This window comes from Phyllostomus hastatus, unplaced genomic scaffold (genome assembly GCF_019186645.2).
Source record: "Phyllostomus hastatus isolate PE091 unplaced genomic scaffold, TTU_PhHast_1.1 phas_contig_64, whole genome shotgun sequence".
NCBI lineage: Eukaryota > Metazoa > Chordata > Mammalia > Chiroptera > Phyllostomidae > Phyllostomus > Phyllostomus hastatus.
Window position 1 is genome coordinate 4,808,859 of NW_025333928.1, and position 11,907 is coordinate 4,820,765.

Genomic DNA, 11,907 nt, shown 5'->3' on the forward strand with positions numbered 1-11,907 from the left:
GGAGCAGCCTCATGAGGGCCAACCCATTTTCATGGTAGAACGAAAGCAAAAGAGCTGCTGGAACAATGGCTAAGTTTCTGTGTGGACCTGGCATATGCCCTGTCTACTTGGTACCATTGGCCAAAACAAGTCACATTCCAACCTGAGGTCCACAGGGCAGTCTATCCTCCCACAGGGAGTCACTGCCTATCGCATGATGTTCTGTTGCTGAGTAGCAAATTACCCTAAAACTTAGTAGGTTAAAATAATTACCATTACGTAGTACCTGATGATTTTATGGATCAGAGATTTGGGCAGGGCTCAGCTGGGCAATTCTTCTGCATGTGGTGTTGACTGAAGTCACTCTGTGGTAATTAGCTGGCAGATGGGCTGGTCTGGAGGGTCCAACCTGACTTTACTCACAGCTGTGGCATGATGATAGGTTGAAGCCTGGGCTCTCCAGCATGGCAGTGAGGAGGCTGTGGGTGTCTTCCATGGCAGCACAGGGCTCCTAGAGACAGTGTCTCAAGAGATAGGAAGCAAAAAAAAACTGGGCCTAAAAACTGGACAACATCAGTTAGGCTATAACAGATTGAAACAAAGCAGTCACAGAGCCTTTAAGAGGAAGGAATACAAACTCTTTTACTGGAAGGGAGGAGCATTAAAGAATTAATGGCCATCTTTTACTTACCACACATGCTACAGAGAAGGGAAGTAGGCATTTAAAAGATGAATGTAAGATGGGCCTTACCTTATCAATTAACTTTTATCATGAAACCAAAATAAATAAAACATAGTTATGTTAAATGGGCAACATATGTCATATGTTTAGATATATGTGTGACATATATGTTAAAGAGTTAACATTTATCATGAAACCAAAATAATTAAACCAGTTGGGATATTGCTACAGAAAGACCAATGGGACAGAAAAGAAAGTACAGATATATATAACATATGCAGATATATATACACACATACACATTTTATATAATATATGTTTATGTTAGTTAGACCCTCAAATCACATCATAAAATGAAATACAATCATCCCCTCTTACCTATAGCTTTGCTTTCCATGGGTTTAGTTACTCTCAGTCAACCACAGTCTGATAATATTTAATGGAAAATCCTGGAAATAAACAGTTCACATATTCTGCATTGTACACCATTCTGAGTAGCATGATGAAATCTTACACTCTCTTGCCCGTCACGTGAATCTTGTCTATGTTGCATCTGCACCCTGCCTGTTAGTCACCCAATAGCCATCTTCATTTTCAGATCAACTGCCAAGGTGCCACTGTATTTGGGTTCAAATTGCCCTTATTTTAGTTAATAATGGCCCCAAAGCTCAAGAGTATGATACTGGTAGTTTGGACATGCCACTGAGAAGCTGTAAGGTGCTAAAGCAACATCAAAACATTTAAAGGTAAAGGAAAACTAGAGAATTATTTTGTATCAGATAGAGAATTATGTTTATCAGGTAAGGTATAAAATCTTTTACATATAAATAACTCTTTCAAATCCATTAGAAAAAGACATATAGGTATATAGGCAAAAGACCTATAAACATATAGGCAAAGATATGGGCAATAAAACTTTAGAGAAAAATGTAAATGTCCAAAAGCACATAAAATGTTTGAATTCTAAGTAAACCCATGATTCTTCTGAGGATCAGTCTGGTTTTATATAGTAAAAGCCTTAAACATGGCTCTTTGAGTCAGAACTCTCATTTCTAGAAATTTATCCTAAGTAAACAAATGTGGAAGTATGTAAAGATTGATTTGCTAGATTGTTCACTTAAGTACTATTTATAACCAAGTGCCAAACCAGAATCAGTCAACTATCACAGTGTGGGTCAGGCAGCTCCCTGTCCTTCAAGCTGTAAGGATTGCCAGGGCTGACAGTCTAGCTTTTACCTGAGGGCACCTCTTCTTAGGCAGCCCTCCCTAGCTGAGAACTGAGCAAGATGCAAGAGCCTGGTGAATTCTGCTCATTTGTGGCACTCTGTTAGTGGGAAACTTTGTTCCAAAGCTCCCCACTGGGTTGGCTGAATCTTAGCCAGATCTGCATGGTGACCTGAGGTTCTCTCTGGCCAATCCTGCTTCCTCACCATTTTAGTCCCAGGTGTTATTCCCTGTAAACCTCTGTACCCCTAGTTCTATCTCCGTGTCTGCTTCTAAATTGTGACTATAGAGGCATGACAGTAACAGCAACTTCTTATTGAGCTCAGCCCTCCACAACATTACCTCATTTAATTCTTACAATAAACCCATGAGTTCTGTATTTTTATTGACCCTGCAGTATGGACATGCAGTGTATTCTCGAGGTCATGCAGCTATAAAGCGGGCAGAACCATGGTTCTGTAAACCATCAGGCCATGCTGTCTGTTGAGAAATGTGGTTTCCAATCACATTAGTGTTTCTCTTAGTGAAACATTCTCCCTTTCTTCCAATTTTATATATGAATTTTCATAATTATATTTGTGTATACTCATTTGATATTTAAAAGGTCTACTTGTCACTCCCTGGCACAAAAGTAATTCACAAAAGGTATTTAATTTAATACTCAGATCACCAACTTCTCTTGGAAACCCCTACCTCTGCTTTTCCTGACTCTGAGCAATATTTTCAGACTGTTTTGAGTGAATGATTACTTAACTAACTATTAATATTCATTAACTCTCTGACATATCAGACACTGAGCTAAAAGCAAGTGTTATAGGGATTAGCAGGACAAATAATCCCACTGTTAGGGGGCTTATATTGTAGAGAGGTAGCAAACAATACAACAGATAAATATATAAAAAGATAAGTTCAAAAGAAAGGTAAGTTCTGTAAAAAAATAAAGCAGCATGATTTTATAGGCAGCGATTGAAGGTAGGGTGGGGCTTATTAGGATAAGGTAGTCAGTGAAGGCCTCCTTAAGAAGGTGTTACTTCAGGTACAGCATACAGGTGAAAAGCAAGGCAAACATGCAAAGGTCAGGAGGTGAGCCCTCCAGCCAGAGGAAAAGCAAGTGCAAAGGTCCTGAGGCAGGAACAGAAACAGTTCAGTTAGTGAAGACAGAGAGACAGATATACATTGGAGAAAGAGAAGGGGTCATATTATATAAGTCAGTATAATGAGTTTGAATTTTAGTGTAAGAGAAATGGAAAACCATTAGAAAGTTATAAGTAGGATTGCAACATAATCTGTTATAACTTTTAAAAAATTCACTTTGGTTATTGTGTGGAGAATAAGTAAGGGAATAGAGTGGAAGCAGGGTTGGACAGTTCCTTAATAACTTAAACAGAGAATCACTATATGACCCAGGAATTCCACTCCTACGTATATATCCCAAAGAACTGAAAACAGGTGTTCAAGCAAAACCTTGTATTTGAATGTTCACAGCAGCATTATGCACAGTAGCCAAAAGGTAGAAGCAACTCAAATATCTACCACAATAAACAAAATGTGCTATATTCACAAAATGTAATATTATTTAGCCATAAAATGGAGTGAAGTACTGATACATGCCACAGCCTGGATGCACCTTGAAAACATTAAGCCAAGTGGAAGAAGGCATACAGAAAAGGCTACACATTGTACAATTCCATTTGTGTAAGACGTCCAGAGTAGGCAAATCCATAGGAACAGAAAGAAGATTTATGGCTAGGGGCAGGAGAATGGGTTTTAAATGCTTAACGAGGATGGGTATTTCATTTAGGGTGATGAAAAAATTATGAAATTAGGTGGTGGTGATGGTTTCACAACATTGTCCATGCATATGATGTCATTGAATTGTAGAATTAAAAGTGGTTAGAACAGTAAATTTTGTTATTGTATTAAACAATAATAAAATTTTTAATTTGCTTTTTACCCAAGGGCTATTAAAATGCCACTCCCTGAGTCTCTTCTCTAGAGATTCTTGGGTCTGGGGAATCCCAAGGACCTGCTATTCAAATTTTTAAAAAACAGTGGCAGAAAGAAGATCAGGTAGGAAGGGGGATGCTTGGACTACACTTGTGACAGTGGAAGTTTTGTTTTATTTAGAATGACATGACACATATTCTGGAGGTAGAGTCAACAAAACATGCCCATGGCTTGAGTGTGGGGGAGAGGTAACAGAAGAATCAAAGGTGTTTCACAGGTTGTCAGCTTGAGCATCTGATTAGACAATAGTGTCAATTTACAAAGCTGGGAGATTCTAGGAAAGCAGTAAGTTGGGGAAAAATGAAGAGTTTTGTGCCTACTTAAGCATAATAAGACCTCTTCTTGGAGCAGGTATCCATTGCAAAGACTGTTAGATACTTACTATGGCCCACCTCTTTCCCCTTCCTTTAATGATAGAAAGCTGGTTTCATTTGGACTGGCAAAGTGCCCAGCTAAATACCAACATTTCTTAGTTTCCTTTGCAGTTAAGGATAACCAGTGAGGTGTGAGCAGGTCTTTAAACTCTTTGAAGAGGAATAATTCAGCTGTGAATGATATCCCTTGTATTTCTTGCTCTTTCTCTTTGGCCTGCTTAGGACATGAACTCCATAGTCTTAATGTGAACCCAAATAACCTTGACCTTGAGGTTGGAAGTCATGTTAAGAATATGAGAAAGGAGCCTGAATCCCAAATAGTTCTGTGGAGCTGCCATACCAGTTCTAGTCTTTTACATCAGATAATAATCCCTAAATTGCTTAATTCACAGTAACTGGATCTCAGCTACTAGTAGCTGAACATAATTCCTATCTGATATTGTGTTAATGCTAGAAAAAAACCTATTTCTCTACAATTTCCAAAATTTGTGCCTTGATTCCCATCCTTCTCTAAGCAGAGTATTGGCAAGGTTGCCTGGAAAGAGTTTATTCATAGTCTGTAGGTCCAGTTCATTAAAAAATATGTTCTAAACCTGATTTTGGCCCTACTCTCCGTAACCAAGATGTGTCAGCATCATAAAACAAGCACTGGTATTGCTAATGTGTCATTTTTGTGCGATCTCCTGAATTTTGATGTTTTAAGCATCATGCCCTTGACATTAGCTAAAGGCAAAAACATTAAAGAGATGGACTGTGGTTCTCTAGGTGCCAAGAATTATACTGAGTTTTGTCCCCTAGCTGAGAACTTAGCTCCTTCAGTGCAGATGGACACATTGTTGAGTCCTCTAGATATATTCCTTACATCCATACTAGAGAGTCTGGTAGGGACTGGACACTGAATTATTATTTTCTGAAGCTGTGAACATAGCCATTTGGAGAATTACAAGCCATACGTATAGCTACTTTCACACAGACACCCAAGAAACTGTTAATATTGGTTACTTTTGAATAGTGGGAATGGGGTCAGGGGAGGGGTGACTTTTATTTTCTAGGTTACACCTTAACAATTTTTAAAAAGCACTATGGGTTTCAGAGTGGTTAAAAGAGACAATTCTGGAGACCAGAGTGAGGGTTCAAATCCTATTTCACTACTTCTTGACTCAGTGTCCCTAGAAAAGTTTATTTACTTTGTTTATCAAGTACTTAATGTATGCCAGGCACTATTCTGAGCACTGTAAAAAAACGTAGCTCATTTAAGCCTCAGAACAACCCCATGGAAGAGGAACTATTATTATCCCTATTTCATAGATGAGGAAACCAAGGGGCATGACAGATTAATGACCTTGCCCAAAGATATGTAGCTTGTGAAAATGGTTGGGGCAGGATTCCATCCCTAACATCCTGGCACTTTGATTTAAGGATGAACTGAGCTGCTAGCCAAAGTGTTGAATCTGTCTGTGTTTCACCTCGTTTAAAAATAACAACAACAACAACACGTACATCATAGTGTTATTATAAAGATAGAACAATGTCTCCCCCCACATTGTATTAGGGTTGGTCTCTGGTGACCAATAGAATACTGCAGAAGTGAGGAAAGATTGGTTCCTTTAAGATGATATGAGACATTGAGGCTTCTGTCTTGGTCTCTGTTCCCTGTTGGATTATTCACTCTGGGGAAAGTTGGTGCCATATGGTGAGCAACTCTGCAGAGAGGCCCACATGGCACATAACTGAGGACTCTTGCAGTCCTGAGGATGAGTAGGTTCTTCTGCCCCTGCCAAGCCTTCACGACTGCGGCCTCATGGAAGACTGTGACCCAGAAACATCTCGCTGATTTTTGACCCTTAGAAATGGTGTGAGATAATAAATGTTTGTTGTTTCAATTAGCTGACTTTTGGGGTAATTTATTATACAGAACTAGCTAATTGATATAAGCTCCCACCTAGGAGGTTTCCTGTCTTCCTGCTTCAGTCTGAGCAGGCTCTATCTCCTCCACACTGGGGCACCCTTCTACCCTCATACTAGGGATTCTCTTTCCTTTTTTCTAGACCTCTGCTTTCCTAGTTAGAGTTTAATTTCTCATTTTTGTAGAGCATGCTGTCTAGTAGCTCCCTAAGAAGGAATACATTGCTGTAAAATGTTTTGAGGGCTAACATGATTAATGATGTCTTTATTCTGCCCTTACACTTGATTGTAAGATATCAGGTTCTAGAATTTTTGGTTGAAAATGTTTCACTAGAAAAATTGTTTTAATAAGTAGGTGTAATTTTTCCTTTTAACTTCCTATGTTGCTATATGAAAGAGTATGGATATTGTTATGTGGCTATTTTTTGTTTTTGTTGTCCCTTTATGAAAACTTTTTAAGAAACATTGTAATGGTGATTAAAAGTGCAGATTCTAGAACCAGTCTACCTGGGTTTACATCTTAATCCCAACAATTAATGGGATATCAGACCCTGGGAAATTTGTTTAACCCTGCTGTGCCTTAGTTTCCTTATCTATAAAGTGATAATAATAGTACCTACCTCACAGAGTTGTGTTGTTGCCTTACACCCATTGACATAGCTCTTTCTGAGATGGGTCAGTGCCGCAGACCATTTCTAGAGGAGGGTCAAGACCAGAGGTCAGCAAGATTTAACTGTAAAGGACCAGATAGTAAATATTTTTGCTTTCTGGGCTTTAAGTTCTCTGTATCAACTACTCAACTCTGCCATTGCAGTGCCATTGCACCAAAAGTTACCATAGACAAAGGGTAAAAACATGGGCGTGACTGTTTTCAGTAAAACTTTATTTGCATGGTGGCAGGCTGATTTGGTCCACTGGACACAGGTTGCTGACCTCTGATGGAGAAGACGCTGTTCCCTCCCTTTGGTCCTCTTCCCAGTAGAGCCTTCTCAGGTGTCTAGAGATGCCCGCTAGTGAACTCATCTCAGACTAGAAAGTCTGACTATGTTGTAACCTTTTCACAGTACTGTAAGTGGGTCCAACAATCCAGCTGTGTAAAGTACAACATTAATGAAATAGCCTGCATGAAACTTTTGTGCTGATGGGAGCCAGTTGTCATTCATGTTATATCTGAATTTGCATTACCATGGGCCATATATCCACAAAGGTTCATAGTGCTTGCACCTATGGGGAAAATACTGAACTCTTCACAGTATTTCAATATAAATAAAACAACAGTGTGATAGCACCTTCACCAATTCATTCTAGGTCAAATGACATGCTTGGAATGCAAAGATGAAACTTACTATCTTACCCTCAGGGTCTGAGAAGCAAGCAATTTAGACAGTGTTACCTGTGCCACCATAAAGTCCTTTTTGCCAAACAAGGTATTAAAGACTGAAAAACCAAATAAAAGGCATAATCACTGCTTGTAAGGATGTGATGAAAAAGGCACTTTGTAGATTTCTGATGTCAGGTGAATTGTAACACAGTTAGGCTAAATTAATCCTATGTTGCTCCCTTCATCCTGCCTCTGTTTTCTGCTCTGGGTTCTTTCTTGGATGTGTGTCTCGCCTTGTGGGTGGGTGTGGGTAGGTGGGGACCAATTTCCTCATTACTTCCCATTGTATTTCCACCAGCCTGCCGACCATACCCCCTTACGCAGTCACTGGATCATGGTCACCTCTTACCACACATCTATCCACATTCTCTGTCTGTTCTCAGTCCTCACCTTGCTGAATCCCCACCTGTCATCAATAGCCCCCAACCAGTTTTCTTCCCCCTTCCATTGTCAGGACTACTGGTCCCTTCTTCCAACACCATTATGCTAGCATTAATTAATATGTAGATATTTTAATTTATTGTCCTCATTTAAATTTTCAAATGTATTAATGCTCTTCGTAGAAATTAAAGTAATTCAAAAGCAAATAAATAATAATAATAAAAATAATAATTCAGAAGCATATAAAGTAAAAAGGTGGGTCCTTTCTTCACTCAACTTATCCTGGTCCCCGGAGATAACAACTGTGAGAACTTTATTCTCCCAGAACTATTTTTCAAAATGCACTGTAGGCTAATGGAATTTTAGTACAAATGTGCATAAATGATAGAAAACATCAGATTAAAGGAATCACAGCTCTGGAAATTGGGCTGATTCCATCTGTTTCTTACATGACTGTGAAGCCTTTGAACATGACCACAGTTTTTGAAACATGGCTCCTCCTAGGCTTGCTGGTGGCCACTTCCTGGCGCTCTTTCTCATGTCCTTGGAGGTCTTCCCTCACCTGCCCCTCCCTTAAAGGTTGCTGTTCTTCTGGTCTCTGTTCTCTCTCTCAGTTGATGGGGCACAGAGCATATTACCCTTCTTAGAAACTCACTCCTGCTGTTGAAATATGTGCTGAGCTAGAGCTGAGTGGGTACCAAGTGTTATGGGAAGTCCAACTTCAGACATATGAGCAAATTCTAGCCTTGTTCCAACCAGGGTCAAGACCCACACAGAAGACAACTGCTGGGATCACTGCTGTACATAGTGTAGAATTATTTAAATTTGGGGGTGGGTAAGTGGGGTATATAACACACATATAGATAAGTGCATAATGCATAAGTAGACAGCATAAAAATTTCTGGAAAGCAAATACCTATGTAAGTAACCACCACCTAGGTCAAGAAAGAGAACACTACCAGCTTCCCAGGGCCCTCCTGGATGCTCCTGTACTTTCAAAGGCCTTTCCTCCCCACCCCCAGTGGGAAATTACTTTCCTGAGTGCTTGGTAATCACACCCTTGATTTCTTCATACTTTTATCATCTGAGAATGCATTCCTGAACCATGCCATTTGGTTTTGCCTGTTTTTGAACTTTATGTAGATTTATTCAAATACTCTTTTGTGTTTTCACTCAACTTTATATTTGTGAAATTCATGCATGTCATAGTGTGGAGTGTCTGTGCATTTTCACTGTTCTGTGGCATTTCACTTCATTGCGTGAATAAACGAAACTCTACTTCTTCTTTTAACCCCTTCTGCTGCTGAAGAACATTTGGGTTGGTCCCAGTGTTTGACTTTTACAAACATGCCATCTGCAGAATTGTCTGGGTGAGAGCCTTTGCAGTTGTAGGGAAAACAAGCATGTTGTAGGGGTGCAGTGATGGGGACAAGCCAGTTCCACACAGAAGCCACCTCTCTGGGGGGAACCCTGAGAATGGGTTACTTTGCAAACATTTGTAGGTGGCACCTTCATAGCAGCACAGACATCTTCACAATGGACACTCTCAGGTAGTGCTTCCTTTCAATGACTTCCTGCACCTCATTCTCAAGCCAGAGAGAAAAAGAACTTGGCAAGCTTTGGGTCATCAGGCTGCAGTGGAAAACCAGTATTGAGTGCCTGTGAGGTTGCTCTTAGGATGTAGGAATGGGGTGTGGGTGGGAGGCCCAGAGGCATTATAATTTGGGCATAAATGTAAATGTTCCTTATGAGAATCCACTATAGCCAAGATTTTTTTTCTAGACCTGCTGACTAGTGGGGAAGGAGCTCTCGTCAGACCACCTGGGTAAGACAGTGCTAATGTCCCATTGGTCAAAGTGGGGTGTTACTCACTGGGTCTGAGATGGGCAGTGGCAGGTATTTGCAGGTGGTATTGGAGTAGAACCTTTCCACTGGCTGACTCTGCTGATGTGGCTTGGCAAGCTGGCATTGGAATGAGGCACTCAATCTGGGCAGATCAGCAATGACAGGTGCTGCTCCTGCAGGGTCCCTAAGAGCCACCCATAGGAGAGAACCAGCTCCTATGCATATGCATTGGCTAAAATAATCAGTTGTTTTCCTTGCTGCCTCTGCCTCAGTGGAATTCAAGGAGGTTCCTAGTATCCAGTGATGTGATCAATATTGATTGAATAAGGTACTTTATATGCATATGCATTTAAGGCTCAAACATCACCTGAGTGAGGAAATGTGTATCAATTAGGTCTTGCTGTATAACACACCTTCTCAAATGTAGTGTCTCAAAACAACTAGTATTTATTATTTCTCACAGTTATGTATTTTTTCTGGGAATTTATTCTGATTTGGGCTGGCTTGGCTAGAGCTAGCTGAATAGTATAGGATAGCCTCATTCACATGTCTGGCAGCTGGTCTAATGCCAGCTGGGGTGACAGAACATATTTCTCATCATCTGGCCATGCTTGCCCACATGGTGGGGAAGAAGGGTGTCAGCAACAAGAGAGAGTAAGCCCTGATGTGCCAGCCTGTCTTCAGCCTCTGCCTGTATCACATTTGCTACAGTCTCATTGGTCAAAGCAAGTCACATGGCTAAAACTAGATTAAGTATCAAAGTAAGTATGGATATGGGGTGGAAGAGAATGATGGTAGCCCTCTCATAAGAAATCCACTGCATGCTTATCATTCCCATCTTACTAAAGAGGAAACTGATTCTTAGAGAAGTTAAGGAGCCTGGTGCAGCTCACACAGCTGCTGTTTATTGGGCAGAGCTCAGCTTCAAATCCAGGTCTAGATGGTGGTGAAGTCTGTGCTTTTAGTCCTGTGTTATATATATATTGCTTCCTTTCTCTCACCTGAGCCATTGTGTGTCAGGGTACCAGCCCCAGAGAAGAGAGATGAGCTCACTTAGCCAGCATCACACAGGGGCCGGCCACTCAGTCACAGAGCCTGGCAGTTGCCTACTTAGCCAGCTGGGCTTAGTAGCCTCTCCAGCTCTGAAGAAAATAATCCTCATGAATCTAATAGTTCATATATTGCACTGAATTCTGTACCCTCAGACTAGTCTTCAGAGGGCATACTCCGTAGACTGTAGGAAATAGATGGAAAGAATAGGTGGAAAATAGATGGGCCAGAAATGGCCCATTATGCTACATGAAAATGTAGTAGCTCAATGGGACAATCATTGAACACATACTGTGTCTGAGTTAGATCCTGTTTGTTTAGAAGAAGTGCAGGCAGGGGAACAGTTATTCTCTGAGTACATTTTTAACAGCATATTAAAGACAAGAGTCCCAAAATGGAATCACTTATGCTAAACCTCATGTCACCAAACTGAGACTTACTTAATTACAATTTCAGCTCTCCCAGAAATGGAATCTTAAACTGGTCAGTCAGAAATTGCCTGATGAGCACTAGTTAAGTAATTTGCCTTTAGGGGAATTAACTTTTTAATAAGCGATTTTTTTATTTATTTATTTTTAGAGAGGGAAGGGAGGGAGATAGAGAGAGAAACATCAATGTGCGGTTGCTGGGGGTTATGGCCTGCAACCCAGGCATGTGCCCTGGTTGGGAATCAAACCTGCGACACTTTGGTTTGCAGCCCGCGCTCAATCCACTGAGCTACGCCAGCCAGGTAAGCGATCTATTTTTTTTCACTTGTCCAACTTCCTTGTTTCTGCTCTCTTCTGCCTATACAGTTTCTTGCCTCATACGGATCTTCTATCTGCTAGATTAGATGCTGCCTGATTCATGAATTGTTAAACAAAGCCAGTAAGATTAAAAATGTACTCAGCTGAATTTTGGTTTTTCACAGTGGATATTAAGAGTAGGTTGATAGTCTCCTAGTCTCAGAAGCTGTGAAATAAGGCCTTGAGATTCACAGAGAAAGGAGAAAAGGAGGGTTACCTTCCAGCTAATGGTGCTGCCTTATGTTCCTGCTAATAAGCACTGATTGACACCACATTCAAATGTAGATCTAGGTC